This window comes from Somniosus microcephalus, chromosome 27 (assembly GCF_052327205.1).
Source record: "Somniosus microcephalus isolate GS21.2 chromosome 27, FLI_Smic_1.0, whole genome shotgun sequence".
NCBI lineage: Eukaryota > Metazoa > Chordata > Chondrichthyes > Squaliformes > Somniosidae > Somniosus > Somniosus microcephalus.
In genome coordinates, this window is record NC_141013.1 from 13,442,582 (window position 1) to 13,458,031 (window position 15,450).

Genomic DNA, 15,450 nt, shown 5'->3' on the forward strand with positions numbered 1-15,450 from the left:
GGGATTGTGGATGCATTGGTAATAATTTTCCAAAACTCCCTGGACTCGGCAAAGGTCCCGGCAGACTGGAAAACTGTTAATGTAACACCCTTATTTAAAAAGGGCAGTAGATAGAAGGCTGGAAACTATAGACCGGTTAGCCTAACATCTGTGGTAGGTAAAATTTTGGAGTCCATTATTAAGGAGACAGTAACAGGACATTTGGATAATCATAATTTAATAGGACAAAGTCAGCATGGTTTTATGAAGGGGAAGTCAAGTTTGACAAATTTGCTGGAGTTCTTTGAGGAAGTAACATATAGGGTGGATAAAGGGGAACCAGTGGACGCAGTGTATTTAGACTTCCAAAAGGCATTTGACAAGGTGCCACACAAAAGATTATTGCTTAAGATAAAAAATCACGGGATTGGGGGTAATATTCTGGCATGGATAGAGGATTGGCTATCTAACAGAAGGCAGAGAGTTGGGATAAATGGTTCATTCTCAGACTGGCAATCAGTAACTAGTGGTGTTCCGCAGGGGTCAGTGCTGGGTCCCCAACTCTTTACAATCTATATTAACGATTTGGAGGAGGGGACCGAGTGTAACATATCAAAGTTTGCAGATGATACTAAGATGGGGGGGAAAGTAGTGAGTGAGGAGGACATAAAAAACCTGCAAGGGGACATAGACAGGCTAAGTAAGTGGGCAGAGATTTGGCAGATGGAATACAATACTGGAAAGTGTGAGGTTATGCACTTTGGCAGGAAAAATCGTAGAGCAAGTTATTATCTTAATGGCAAGAAACTGGAAAGTACTGAAGTACAAAGGGATCTGGGGGTCCTGGTGCACGAAACTCAAAAGGTTAGTATACAGGTGCAGCAAGTGATTAAGAAGGCCAATGGAATGTTGGCTTTCATTGCTAGGGGGATAGAATATAAAAATAGGGAGGTATTGCTTCAGTTGTACAAGGTGTTGGTGAGACCGCACCTGGAATACTGCATACAGCTTTGGTGTCCATACTTAAGAAAAGACATACTTGCTCCCGAGTCAGTACAAAGAAGGTTCACTCGGTTAATCCCGGGGATGAGGGGATGGACATATGAGGAGAGGTTGAGTAGATTGGGACTCTACTCATTGGAGTTCAGAAGAATGAGAGGCGATCTTATTGAAACATATAAGATTGTGAAGGGGTTGGATCGGGTGGATGCGGGGAGGATGTTCCCAATGATGGGTGAAACTAGAACTAGGGGGCATAGTCTTAGAATAAGGGGCTGCTCTTTCAAAACTGAGATGAGGAGGAACTACTTCACTCAGAGGGTGGTAGGTCCATGGAATATGCTGCCCCAAAAAGCTGTAGAAGCTACATCATTACATAAATTTAAAACAGAAATAGACAGTTTCCTAGAAGTAAAGGGAATTAAGGGTTACGGGGAGCGGGCAGGAATTTGGACATGAGTCTAGGTTCGGATCGGTCATGGCCCTGTGGGTAGCGGAGCGGGCCCAGGGGACGTGTAGCCTGATCCTGCTCCTATTTCGTGTGTCTAATTCTGTTAGATTCAGGAGATGGTTCTGTGATAGTAGATTGGCGGTTAGGATCAGATCAGCCATGATCTTATTGAATGGCGGAGCAGGCTCGAGGGGCCGATTGGCCTACTCCTGCTCCTATTTCTTATGTTCTTAAAGTACACAGTCCGCACAGCATCCCACAGTTCCACAAAGTACACAGTCCGCACAGCATCCCACAGTTCCACAAAGTACACAGTCCATACAGCATCCCACAGTTCCACAAAGTACACAGTCCGTACAGCATCCCACAGTTCCACAAAGTACACAGTCCATACAGCACCCCACAGTTCCACAAAGTACACAGTCCGTACAGCGTCCCACAGCTCGAAAAAGCACGTAGCTCCATACTGCAGACCTGGTTGCTGCTCACCTCCTCCTCACCCCACAAGTAAGATTGCCATATTGTTAATCACCCTTGCTCAGTTTATAGTGCCCTAACTACTAAACCCCAGTAATCTACCCAATCAAAAGTCATGTTATGCCCAGACAAAGAGATTCAAAATCAGAATGATCTCAAATTCAATTTATTGCGACTGGCTTGTGGCTCAGTCAGTTCCTACACTGCCTGGTGAGGTTTGGAGACCCCCACACTCAGCAAGACCCCGGGCTTGATCCCGGGTCTGTGCCGAGTTAACTAATCTTAGTGAGGTGGGGCTACAATTGGCTTTAGTGCCCAGGGCTAGAGAGGGAAAAAATCAGCTCGGATTTCCGCTCCTGATCAGTATCCAAGATTCAGGAATTCTTTTAAATTGGACGAAACAAGCAGAGAAACTTTCCTTCACTTCAGTGTTTGAACCGTAGCAACATCTGGATCCCAAATGTCGGGGACGCTGATTTATATCATTATTTCAAAACAAATAATTTAGAGCTAAATCTAGTTTCTGATTCCTTCTTGACCCTAACTTAAAATTGCACTATCGGTTAATATTTGGCCATTGTCTGTGTTTTCATAAGTGATGTGCATAAAAGAAAGAAAGACTTGCATTTCTATAGCGCCTTTCACAACCACCGGTCGTCCCAAAGCGCTTTACAGCCAATGAAGTACTTTTTGAGGTGTAGTCACTGTTGTAATGTAGGAATGTTAATTGTTGTAACAATATACCACACAGGCAAAAAGTGTTCACTATAGTCAGTCTCACACACGGAATTAAGCGTGTCAGTCTTTACTTTCCATACAGGTAAGATTTTCTACCAGAGATTTTACAATTTTTAATTCATTGACTGAAAGCAGTATTGTCAGACCAGAATGAGGATCAAAACTGGCACCTCCTGGATTGTGTGGCTTTTACTGTTGCACCGTATGGAACCTCTACCTGTCTATTCATTTCTGCAATCAGTTCAAATCTGGAAGCTCCGAGACTGACTGGTTCTTTAAAGCGATGCATTAGGTCCTTGCTGCTCTCAGCTTCCTGTCTGGCATTGTGAAAATCCCGTATGCCAAATAAAGGACAAAGTTCACAGTTCTGTTTAAAGCAGCTCAGTGATATTGGGCACCGCTCTCAGCCATATGCTCCTGGCTCACACACTTTATCAACATTTCCTGTGTCAGTCCTGTGAATGGGAGCTTCTACTGCAAAACGTAGGAGAGTTCCATCAAAAAATGTGAGGTAGACGTAGATAACTTCATTACATTATCAGAGGAAATTGATCAGGGTAATCGACTGTCAGTGAGTTAGACTAATGGTTAAGACTGCCTGCAGTTAACCGGTGCTGTACTTGATCTGGGATTGCTTGATGGGATAGGGTAGAAAGAGCATTAGTCTGTATCTAACCTGTGCTGTACCTGACCTGGGAGTACTTAATGTGATAGTGCAGAGGGAGCTTTACTCTGTATCTAACCTGTGCTGTACCTGACCTGGGAATGTTTGATGGGACAGTGTAGAGGGAGCTTTGCTCTATATCTAACCTGTGCTGTACCTGACCTGGGGAGCGTTTGATGGGACAGTGTAGAAGGAGCTTTGTTCTGTATCTAACCCGCGCTGCACCTGCCCTGGGAGTGTTTGATGGGACAGTGTAGAGGGAGCTTTGCTCTATATCTAACCTGTGCTGTACCTGACCTGGGGAGTGTTTGATGGGACAGTGTAGAAGGAGCTTTACTCTGTATCTAACCCATGCTGTACCTGACCTGGGGAGTGTTTGATGGGACAGTGTAGAAGGAGCTTTATTCTGTATCTAATCCGTGCTGTAACTGCCCTGGGAGTGTTTGATGGGACAGTGTAGAGGGAGCTTTGCTCTATATCTAACCTGTGCTCTACCTGACCTGGGGAGTGTTTGATGGGACAGCGTAGAAGGAGCTTTATTCTGTATCTAACCCGTGCTGTACCTGACCTGGGGAGTGTTTGATGGGACAGTGTAGAAGGAGCTTTACTCTGTATCTAACCTGTGCTGTACCTGACCTGGGGAGTTTTTGATGGGACAGTGTAGAGGGCGCTTTGCTCTATATCTAACCCATGCTGTACCTGCCCTGGGAGTGTTTGATGGGACAGTGTAGAAGGAGCTTTACTCTGTATCTAACCTGTGCTGCACCTGACCTGGGGAGTGTTTGATGGGACAGTGTAGAGGGAGCTTTACTCTGTATCTAACCTATGCTGTACCTGCCCTGGGAGTGTTTGATGGGACAGTGTAGAAGGAGCTTTACTCTGTATCTAACCCGTGCTGTACCTACCCTGGGAGTGTTTGATGGGACAGTGTAGAGGGAGCTTTGCTCTATATCTAACCTGTGCTGTACCTGACCTGGGGAGTGTTTGATGGGACAGTGTAGAGGGAGCGTTGCTCTATATCTAACCTGTGCTGTACCTGACCTGGGGAGTGTTTGATGGGACAGCGTAGAAGGAGCTTTATTCTGTATCTAACCCGTGCTGTACCTGACCTGGGGAGTGTTTGATGGGACAGTGTAGAGGGAGCTTTGCTCTATATCTAACCTGTGCTGTACCTGACCTGGGGAGTGTTTGATGGGACAGTGTAGAAGGAGCTTTACTCTGTATCTAACCCATGCTGTACCTGACCTGGGGAGTGTTTGATGGGACAGTGTAGAAGGAGCTTTATTCTGTATCTAATCCGTGCTGTACCTGCCCTGGGAGTGTTTGATGGGACAGTGTAGAGGGAGCTTTGCTCTATATCTAACCTGTGCTCTACCTGACCTGGGGAGTGTTTGATGGGACAGCGTAGAAGGAGCTTTATTCTGTATCTAACCCGTGCTGTACCTGCCCTGGGAGTGTTTGATGGGACAGTGTAGAGGGAGCTTTGCTCTATATCTAACCTGTGCTCTACCTGACCTGGGGAGTGTTTGATGGGACAGCGTAGAAGGAGCTTTATTCTGTATCTAACCTGTGCTGTACCTGACCTGGGGAGTGTTTGATGGGACAGTGTAGAGGGAGCTTTACTCTGTATCTAACCTATGCTGTACCTGCCCTGGGAGTGTTTGATGGGACAGTGTAGAAGGAGCTTTACTCTGTATCTAACCCGTGCTGTACCTACCCTGGGAGTGTTTGATGGGACAGTGTAGAGGGAGGTTTGCTCTATATCTAACCTGTGCTGTACCTGATCTGGGGAGTGTTTGATGGGACAGTGTAGAAGGAGCTTTATTCTGTACCTAACCCGTGCTGCACCTGCCCTGGGAGTGTTTGATGGGACAGTGTAGAGGGAGCTTTGTTCTATATCTAACCTGTGCTGTACCTGACCTGGGGAGTGTTTGATGGGACAGTGTAGAGGGAGCTTTGCTCTGTATCTAACCTGTGCTGTACCTGACCTGGGGAGTGTTTGATGGGACAGTGTAGAAGGAGCTTTACTCTGTATCTAACCTGTGCTGTACCTGACCTGGGGAGTTTTTGATGGGACAGTGTAGAGGGCGCTTTGCTCTATATCTAACCCATGCTGTACCTGCCCTGGGAGTGTTTGATGGGACAGTGTAGAAGGAGCTTTACTCTGTATCTAACCTGTGCTGCACCTGACCTGGGGAGTGTTTGATGGGACAGTGTAGAGGGAGCTTTACTCTGTATCTAACCTATGCTGTACCTGCCCTGGGAGTGTTTGATGGGACAGTGTAGAAGGAGCTTTACTCTGTATCTAACCCGTGCTGTACCTACCCTGGGAGTGTTTGATGGGACAGTGTAGAGGGAGCTTTGCTCTATATCTAACCTGTGCTGTACCTGACCTGGGGAGTGTTTGATGGGACAGTGTAGAGGGAGCGTTGCTCTATATCTAACCTGTGCTGTACCTGACCTGGGGAGTGTTTGATGGGACAGCGTAGAAGGAGCTTTATTCTGTATCTAACCCGTGCTGTACCTGACCTGGGGAGTGTTTGATGGGACAGTGTAGAGGGAGCTTTGCTCTATATCTAACCTGTGCTGTACCTGACCTGGGGAGTGTTTGATGGGACAGTGTAGAAGGAGCTTTACTCTGTATCTAACCCATGCTGTACCTGACCTGGGGAGTGTTTGATGGGACAGTGTAGAAGGAGCTTTATTCTGTATCTAATCCATGCTGTACCTGCCCTGGGAGTGTTTGATGGGACAGTGTAGAGGGAGCTTTGCTCTATATCTAACCTGTGCTCTACCTGACCTGGGGAGTGTTTGATGGGACAGCGTAGAAGGAGCTTTATTCTGTATCTAACCCGTGCTGTACCTGCCCTGGGAGTGTTTGATGGGACAGTGTAGAGGGAGCTTTGCTCTATATCTAACCTGTGCTCTACCTGACCTGGGGAGTGTTTGATGGGACAGCGTAGAAGGAGCTTTATTCTGTATCTAACCTGTGCTGTACCTGACCTGGGGAGTGTTTGATGGGACAGTGTAGAGGGAGCTTTACTCTGTATCTAACCTATGCTGTACCTGCCCTGGGAGTGTTTGATGGGACAGTGTAGAAGGAGCTTTACTCTGTATCTAACCCGTGCTGTACCTACCCTGGGAGTGTTTGATGGGACAGTGTAGAGGGAGGTTTGCTCTATATCTAACCTGTGCTGTACCTGACCTGGGGAGTGTTTGATGGGACAGTGTAGAAGGAGCTTTATTCTGTACCTAACCCGTGCTGCACCTGCCCTGGGAGTGTTTGATGGGACAGTGTAGAGGGAGCTTTGCTCTATATCTAACCTGTGCTGTACCTGACCTGGGGAGTGTTTGATGGGACAGTGTAGAGGGAGCTTTGCTCTGTATCTAACCTGTGCTGTACCTGACCTGGGGAGTGTTTGATGGGACAGCGTAGAAGGAGCTTTATTCTGTATCTAACCCATGCTGTACCTGACCTGGGGAGTGTTTGATGGGACAGTGTAGAAGGAGCTCTACTCTGTATCTAACCTGTGCTGTACCTGACCTGGGGAGTGTTTGATGGGACAGTGTAGAAGGAGCTTTACTCTGTATCTAACCTGTGCTGTACCTGACCTGGGGAGTGTTTGATGGGACAGTGTAGAGGGCGCTTTGCTCTATATCTAACCCATGCTGTACCTGCCCTGGGAGTGTTTGATGGGACAGTGTAGAGGGAGCTTTACTCTGTATCTAACCCACGCTGTACCTGACCTGGGAGTGTTTAATGGGACAGTGTAGAGGGAGCTTTGCTCTATATCTAACCCGTGCTGTACCTGACCTGGGGAGTGTTTGATGGGACAGTGTGGAAGGAGCTTTACTCTGTATCTAGCCCGGGCTGTACCTGCCCTGGGAGTGTTTGATGAGACAGTGTGTATAGGATGACCCCAAGTCAAAGAGGCGTGAATTATTTTTACTCTGTATTATTTAACTTTGCTGAGAGTCCAGGAGAATAGCCTGGAAACATCTTTGTCATTTCTCTGCAATCTTGCTTCGTATCGGTGTAGGCTCAGCAGTCGGTGGGATGAGGGTTGGGCTCTGGCTGTGCGTGTCTGTGGATGTGATCAGGATGGGGGTCAGCCCAGCAGCAGCTCAGCATTCACGCAGACTGACATTGAAAACAAACAAGAATCCCCTGAGATAGGGAGGTAGGCGGCCTGTGCCCCTCTGTTCCAGACCAGATGTACATGCAGTCAAACAATATCTGTGTGTGTGTGTGTGTGTGTGTGTGTCTGTGTATGTAAGGCATGCGTGTGTATGAATTTATGTGTGTGAGTAAGAATGCGAGTGCGAGAGCCAGTTTGACCCATCTTTTGCTTCAGAAACCTAGGTGATGGTCCAAGGACTAGAGTGCAGGACACCACTAAATATGAGCTTCACGGAAACATTTTAAACTTTGCTTTGCATCAGCTGCAGCAGCGCCACAGTGAATGGAACTTCTTCACACAGTGCGAGATTAAAGAAAGAAAGAGACTTGCATTTATTTAGCGCCTTTCACGACCACCAGACGTCTCAAACTGCTTTACAGCCAATTAAGTGCTTTTTGAAGTGGAGTCACTGTTGTAATGTAGGAAACGCGACAGCCAATTTGCGCACAGCAAGCTCCCACAATCAGCAATGTGATAATGACCAGATAGTCTGTTTTTGTGATGTTGATTGAGGGATAAATATTGGCCAGGACTCCGGAGATAACTCCCCTGCTCTTCCTCAAAATAGTGCCATGGGATCTTTTACGTCCACCTGAGAGAGCAGACAGGGCCTCGGTTTAATGTCTCATCCAAAAGACGGCACCTCCGACAGTGCAGCTTTCCCTCAGTACTGCACTCGAGTGTCAGCCTAGATTTATGTGCTCAAGTCCCTTGGAGTGGGACTTGAACCCACAACCATCATTCTTATGTTCATTAATAAATAGACATTCTTATTATGAACACAGCTAGCTTTTGCTAGACACTTTTATTGAGCCCATGTGGACTAGGTACAGTATCTGTAGAGGCTTTCATCTTGACTGCTGCCTTGTGGGTGGCCAATGCCTCATGGGTAATGTAGTCTTAATATATATACAGCTGGGTAGTGTAGTCTTATATACAGCTATATACAGCTCTACACAGCTCTACGGCTCCACCTAGTGTCCACTATAGAATGACATGTTATTGATCATTACATCCCCCTTTCTTTGAGGTTTAACAAAATCAATATCAATCAACTTTCAAGAAAACAATAAAGATAATATCAGTAACAATTTTGTTAGTGCTCTATAAACATAAACATTTTCAAAACAGTCAACACATTTTTAAAGCTTTACATTGTACTCAAAGATTAAGTCTATCAGGCTTTTTTACTTCACGTGTGGATCTTCTCAACACGGGTAAGTCTGATGTGTCTTCATGAGATTGTTCTGGCGGTGAATGACAAGATGCAGTTGCGGCATTGTCATCAATCTGCTCTTGTATAGATCGAGGTCTCCTTGCGATCTTTGCTTGGAGAGGGTTTCAGTGTTTCCTTCACTCTTCATGCCATAACTCTCAATGTAGTCAATGCACTCTCTAAAAACTGCTGGCAGCTGGATCCCATCATACAGCATAGTCCTCTCAGCAGCCTCGGCTAATGGAACACCAAAGATTGGCCTGAGGGAAGAAGGAGTATCCACCGGAACTGCTTCCTGCTCTGGTGCAGGCTTCTTCTTTTTCTTTTTCTCTTTCCACTGCTTAACAACATCTGCTGCGGTTATATCTTTGGACTTTTTCTCCTTGTGTTTTTCCTCTTTTTGCTTTTCTTCCATTGGCTTCTCTTTGACCTTAAAGTCTTTTTCTTTCTTCTTGGAGAAACTAGGCTTTTTGAAGACATGGATACCCTTTGGCCTTTTCATCCTTGATGGGCTCTCTGCTTCATCACCTGAGTCATCTGGTCTGCTTATGGCACAGTTTATACGGCAGACTCTCTTGACCAGTTCTAAGTCTTCACAAGCTTTGTCACCTAGTATCGAATCAAGTCTTTCAGCCACAACAGAAAACATGAGATGATGCACTTTGTCTTTGACTGCCACTTTAAGTCTGCATACACCTAAGCTATCTATTTTCTGTCCATTATAGCTCTTCAGTAGTACTGACTTTTTCTGTATTTTGGGCTTTTCTTTCATATTTTTTATGTCACTCATACTGATTAAGTTTGCTTTTGCCCCAGTGTCCAGTTTCAATGTAACTAATGCTCCATTTATCTGCAGTGGGATCATCCATTTGTCCACTTTTGCTGCATTGACTTTATGTTCAGCATTGTCCATTTCTGAGGGCTGCACATTTTCTGTATCTTTTTTGATATCGTCACATGACACCATTCCTACAAAAAATGTCTCACTTAAATCAGTGTCCTCAATCACATTAACTTGTTGCCCTTTTGTTGTTTTTACTTTTGAAAAGCATTGTTTGGCAAAGTGATTCTTTCCATTACACTTTGTGCACATTTTTCCAAACGCTGGGCATTGTCTTAACTGGTGTTTGTAACCACAGCGTTTACAATTAAAAATTTTATCCTCCGATTGCTTTTCATTTCTGTTCTGCCCATGTTTCATCCCCTTGTAGGACACAGCACCGACAGCAGCATTATCACTCATTACAATCGCATCATTATTGATTTCACTGAAAGTCTTCGCGTGCTTTTGAGCTAGCTCGCTGGCTTGGCATATTTTCACTGCATTTTCCAAATTTAGTTCGGTTTCTCTCAACAGACATTCCCTGACTTTTTTATCATAAATACCAAACACAATCTGGTCACGAATCATGGATGATTTCAGCTCAGAGAAATTACATGTCTGTGCTTTCAGTTTCAGATCAGTTATAAAGCTATCAAAAGTCTCATTTTGTTGCTGTGTTCGAGAACGGAAGATGTATCTTTCATACGTCTCATTCTTTTTGGGAGAGCAATGTGCATCAAATTTTTTTAGCACATCTTCTAATTTTTCTCTGTTCTCCTCTGGATTAAATACAAATGTATTAAATACCTCTATCGCCTGTGGGCCTGCAACCGTAAGCAGCAATGCTATCTTCCTTGCGTCTGGCTTCGTACCAAATCTGATGGCTGCAATGTAGAGTTCAAATTGTTGTTTAAAAATCCGCCAATTGTAGTCGACATTTCCCTCGAGATTCAAACACTCTGGTGGCTTCAAATTCTCCATGTTGCTTTTCACAATTTTCAGCAGATCTTCACCATCCTGGTACCATCTTATGTTCATTAATAAATAGACATTCTTATTATGAACACAGCTAGCTTTTGCTAGACACTTTTATTGAGCCCATGTGGACTAGCTACAGTATCTGTAGAGGCTTCCATCTTGACTGCTGCCTTGTGGGTAGCCTAGTGCCTCATGGGTAATGTAGTCTTAATATATATACAGCTGGGTAGTGTAGTCTTATATACAGCTATATACAGCTCTACACAGCTCTATGGCTCCACCTAGTGTCCACTATAGAATGACATGTTATTGATCATTACAATCATGACTCAAAGGCAAGTGTGCTACCCACTGAGCCACAGCTGACACATGTTGCGAGATTAACCCCACACGGTGTGAGATTAACCCCACACAGTGTGAGATTAACCCCACACAGTGTGAGATTAACCCCACACGATGTGAGATTAACCCCACACGGTGCGAGATTAACCCCACATGGTACGAGATTAACCCCAAACGGTGCAACATTAACCCACACAGTGCGAGATTAACCCAACACGGTGCAAGATTAACCCCACACGGTGTGAGATTAACCCCAAACGGTGCGACATTAACCCCACACAGTGCGAGATTAACCCCAAACGGTGCGACATTAACCCACACAGTGTGAGATTAACTGCAAACGGTGTGAGATTAACCCTGCACGGTGTGAGATTAACCCACACAGCTAGTCTCACATCTCTTCATGTGTTTGCATTGATACGATTCCCATAGTTTAACTGATATACTGCTGTGTTGTCCCAGTTTACAGTGTATCAGTGAATCTCTAGCACAGTCATAAGTAGAAATAATCAGCGTCATAGCTTTCAATATCCTGGAATTAAACATTTCAGCACAGAAAGCCGTTCAGCCCACGGTGCCTGTGCCAGTGGTAGCTCCACATTGGAACTACCAACTCTAAACGTATTTCCCACTCTTTAAAATCCTTTAATTTTTTTCCCAGAAGCATCCCATCAATGTGCTTTAAACCCAACCTCAGTAGAGAACCCTGTACTGTACCAATGTGACATTTTTCTATTTCCCACGTCTGCCATCCTGAGGCCCCTCTGAGTGAGGTAATCCAAATTAGTGGCAAATTCATGATCATCACTCGACTCCGCCCTTGCCTCAGCTCATCCGCTGCTGAAACCCTCATCCATGCCTTTGTTACCTCTAGACTTGACTATTCCAACACACTCCAGGCCGGCCTCCCACATTCCGCCCTATGTAAACTTGAGGTCATCCAAAACTCTGCTGCCCGTGTCCTAACTCGCACCAAGTCCCGTTCACCCATCACCCCCTGTGCCCGCTGACCTACATTGGCTCCCGGTTAAGCAGCGCCTCGATTTCAAAATTCTCATCCTTGTTTTCAAATCCCTCCATGGCCTCGCCCCTCCCTATCTCTGTAATCTCCTTCAGCCCCACAACCCCCCGAGATATCTGCGCTCCTCTAATTCTGCCCTCTTGAGGATCCCTGATTATAATTGCTCAACCTTTGGTGGCCGTGCCTTCTGTTGCCTAGGCCCTAAGCTCTGGAATTCCCTGCCTAAACCTCTCCGCCTCGCTACCTCTCTTTCCTCCTTTAAGACGCTCCATAAAACCTACCTCTTTGACCAAGCTTTTGGTCACCTGCCCTAATTTATCCTTATGTGGCTCGGTGTCAAATTTTTTGTCTTATAATACACCTGTGCAGCGTCTTGGGACGTTTTACTACGTTAAAGGCGCTATATAAATACAAGTTGTTGTTGTTGACATCAATTTGCACCCATTAGAAGCTGGGTTGAACTTTGATTTGCTCTCAGGATGTGGGAGATTCCAGCAAGGCCACGTTTATTGAGAAGGTAGTGGTGGCCAGTCGGCCTTCAGTAGCAATTGTTATACAAACGACGGCTCCCTCAGGTACACTCCATCAGCCTGGACTGAATTTCAGTTCAAGTCCCAGAGAAGAAAGAATAGAGTCCTGACTCACTGAGCCACCCAATCCCATTTTTCTTTTCGTTTACCATGTAGTGAAATAAGTTCCAGAATCCACCGTGTCTGAATTTTGCTTTTGGTTTCATGCTTATCTTTTTAATCCAACACTGTAATTCTTTTTTATGTGTGTAACTGGCCACAAATGCTGTTCTGTCATTTGAAGTTTGCCGTGTGTCCAGTTTTGATCGGAGATTGGCGTGAATCCACCAGACGGGATAATTCAAAACTCAAAGACATCTCTTCATGTGGTTTGGACAACGGAATGAATCGATCTAATGGTCAGGGGCAAGATGAAACGCAGTCACAATTGGCCACTTTCATTTTACGATATATTTAAAGGCACTGGTTTCTGTAAGCCTTAGAAACTGTTTTATGTCTTTTCCATGTTGGTCTGAAATTAAAGGTGTTTGATGTTTTTCTGGCATATTTCAAACGTCCCCTGCACTGTGGGATATTCGACCCGCTCTCTCCAGTTTCCTCCTGCATAAGATGCTTGGTTTGGTTTGTTAATGAGGGGAAAGCTCTTTGTGTGGGAGCGTTGAAGTCTCTCCCCAACCCCTAATGAACCCACATATACACAGCTTTACCTCACCTCCAAGCTGACTGCCTGTTGGTATCATAATGAAACTTGCTGTTAACCGTGTGCTTGTGAATGAATCGGTGCTTTAACGACCGCCTGCAGACTTCTGATGTTGGCAAAATACAGCAGATGTGGAAACATTCCTCGCTCCCTCGGCTGATTTGCTGGAGGGTAAGAGGCAAAAGTTGGTGGTGGGGGCCGGGGTGGGGGGGGGTGAGGGGTGGAGGTGGTGGGAGGGGAAGGCGTATGAATGTTTTTCCCACTTAAGCTGAAGGCCCTCATTCTTGCTGACGTGCGGGTCCATGAGAACTGGCCACCCTGCAATAAATCGCCCGAGTGGCCAAGTCTTCATCTGTGAGCCGAGAATGCGACTGATGGCGGGCTATTCAACCACAGGGGCCATGACAGCCGAGCCCAATCCTATCCGTACCTCATTTCCATGCACGCAGTGACGTAAGAAACTACTAGGCACTTGGTCTCAGCGTTAAACAAAACTTTAATCAGCTGTTTTACAACATGGAGGTCTAGTTGTGTCCTTCACTAGTTCCTGTTAAGAATGTTCCTGCGCAAGCTGGGCCCGTGCCCGAGTATTTATACTCTCCCTGGACAGCGCCACCCGTAGGCCGCTCAGTATTATTTCATAAGTCTTTCTTCCATGAATGACTGATTCATGTCACATAGTTTCCAGCAGGTGTCACCAGTTAGGGAGCGGGGCGGGAGGCCTAGCTGATTGTCATGGCCCCAACTCTAAGGCCTTGATGCCACCAGAGCAGGGATCAGCTTATTCAGTTCAATAAATTTACTTTGCCATTTAGAAATGATTTTATTCCCCGATCTAATCTGTCCATTTCTTTCCACTCTCCTTCCTCCTCCTCCCAGGTCACACAGAAACCACAGGCTAGCCCCACACCACAGGCCCCATGTTGTTTTCAGATAGTGCCAGGCGGGTAAGACTGGCCCAAGCAGGACACTGCTCCCTCCCTCCCAACATGGACACCTATCCACCACACGGTGCCTCCCTTCATTGACACGGCTGAGATGAGGCGCTCGGTGCTGGTGGCGGAACAAGGCCGCCTCCCTGTGGTTACACCATCGTTAACTTTCAATTTTCTGCGTGAAGGTCAGGCTGTTTAGACATTTCAGGAATTATCGAAAAGTGTCTGTGGACGGTGAGGGCTTCCTGGGTCAAAGGGCCTTTTCTCGTCCCGTTCTTCCTGTGTTCTTATAAAAAGATTGCGGTAGATGCTGAGCAATATTGGAGGAAAAATGAATGGGCCGTATATTCCGGTTCCTACGGGTGTGTACGCGCTGTGTACCCACCCGTAGGGACATCGGAAATGCCGGTTTCAGGCATGCCAAGCGCATGTGCTGAAAACCGGCATTTCCGATCTGTCAAGAATGCTCCTGACAGATCGGACGCTGCCCTGGAGGAGGGCCTCTGCGGGCGGAGAGTGCCGCTTTCTGCAGAACCTCCGCCCACAGAAAACCCTTAGAAATCTTACGCCTGGTAAGGCCTACTTTTACCAGCATAGGAGTTGAAAAAAGTTTTTTTTTAAATGTCCACTCATTTATCATTTTAAAATACTTTTTTTTTAAATGTAAGTTTATTTTTAGCCCCGTAAAACATTTTAATTATCAAATAATTAAATTTTTGTTTAAAATATTTAATTTATTTTAATTTGAACTCATTTTTAAAAAGTGATGGTTTACTTTTGTTAATTTTAAATTTATTTAATGTTTTATTGTGTTCTTGGGGTGATCTCCATTCATATATTTTACAGGCCTATCTGTCAACTGAATGAAGAGAGATTCCCTTCTCCTATTGGCTCCCCATGGCCCACGTGATCCCAGGGACGCTTGCGAACTGCTTGCGCCTCTGGGGTACGTGGGCCCTGCGCATGTCAAGTTTGGAGAGGCCCAGGAGCGGAAGTATACGCACCTCGGGAGCCCTCAGGTAAGTTCATAGATTTTTTCCAGATCGGAGGCCTCCGCACGCAGGAAGTCTCCAATCAGAAAATACGGGCCATAATTCCCCCATGGGATAGTGAACATGTGGAACAAGTTACCAGTGACGGGAGTCTGTTGAGAAGTGGGATTGAGAATTAAAGAGCTATTAATAGCGCTATTAATTGTTTTTTCAGAAGCGGTCAGAGAAAGAAATTGCTGTTCCTTAAAGTATGGGATCAAGTGGGAGAGGGAACTCCTTGATAGAAAATCAGACATGGTCACTGGATGGAATGGGACTGATGGGCCAAATGGCCTTTTCTCACATTCGATATTCTTGTGATGATTGGATAATGATGAATGACTGGAGCTGTTCTAAGCTTGTCTCAGCTGGTCACTCGCACACC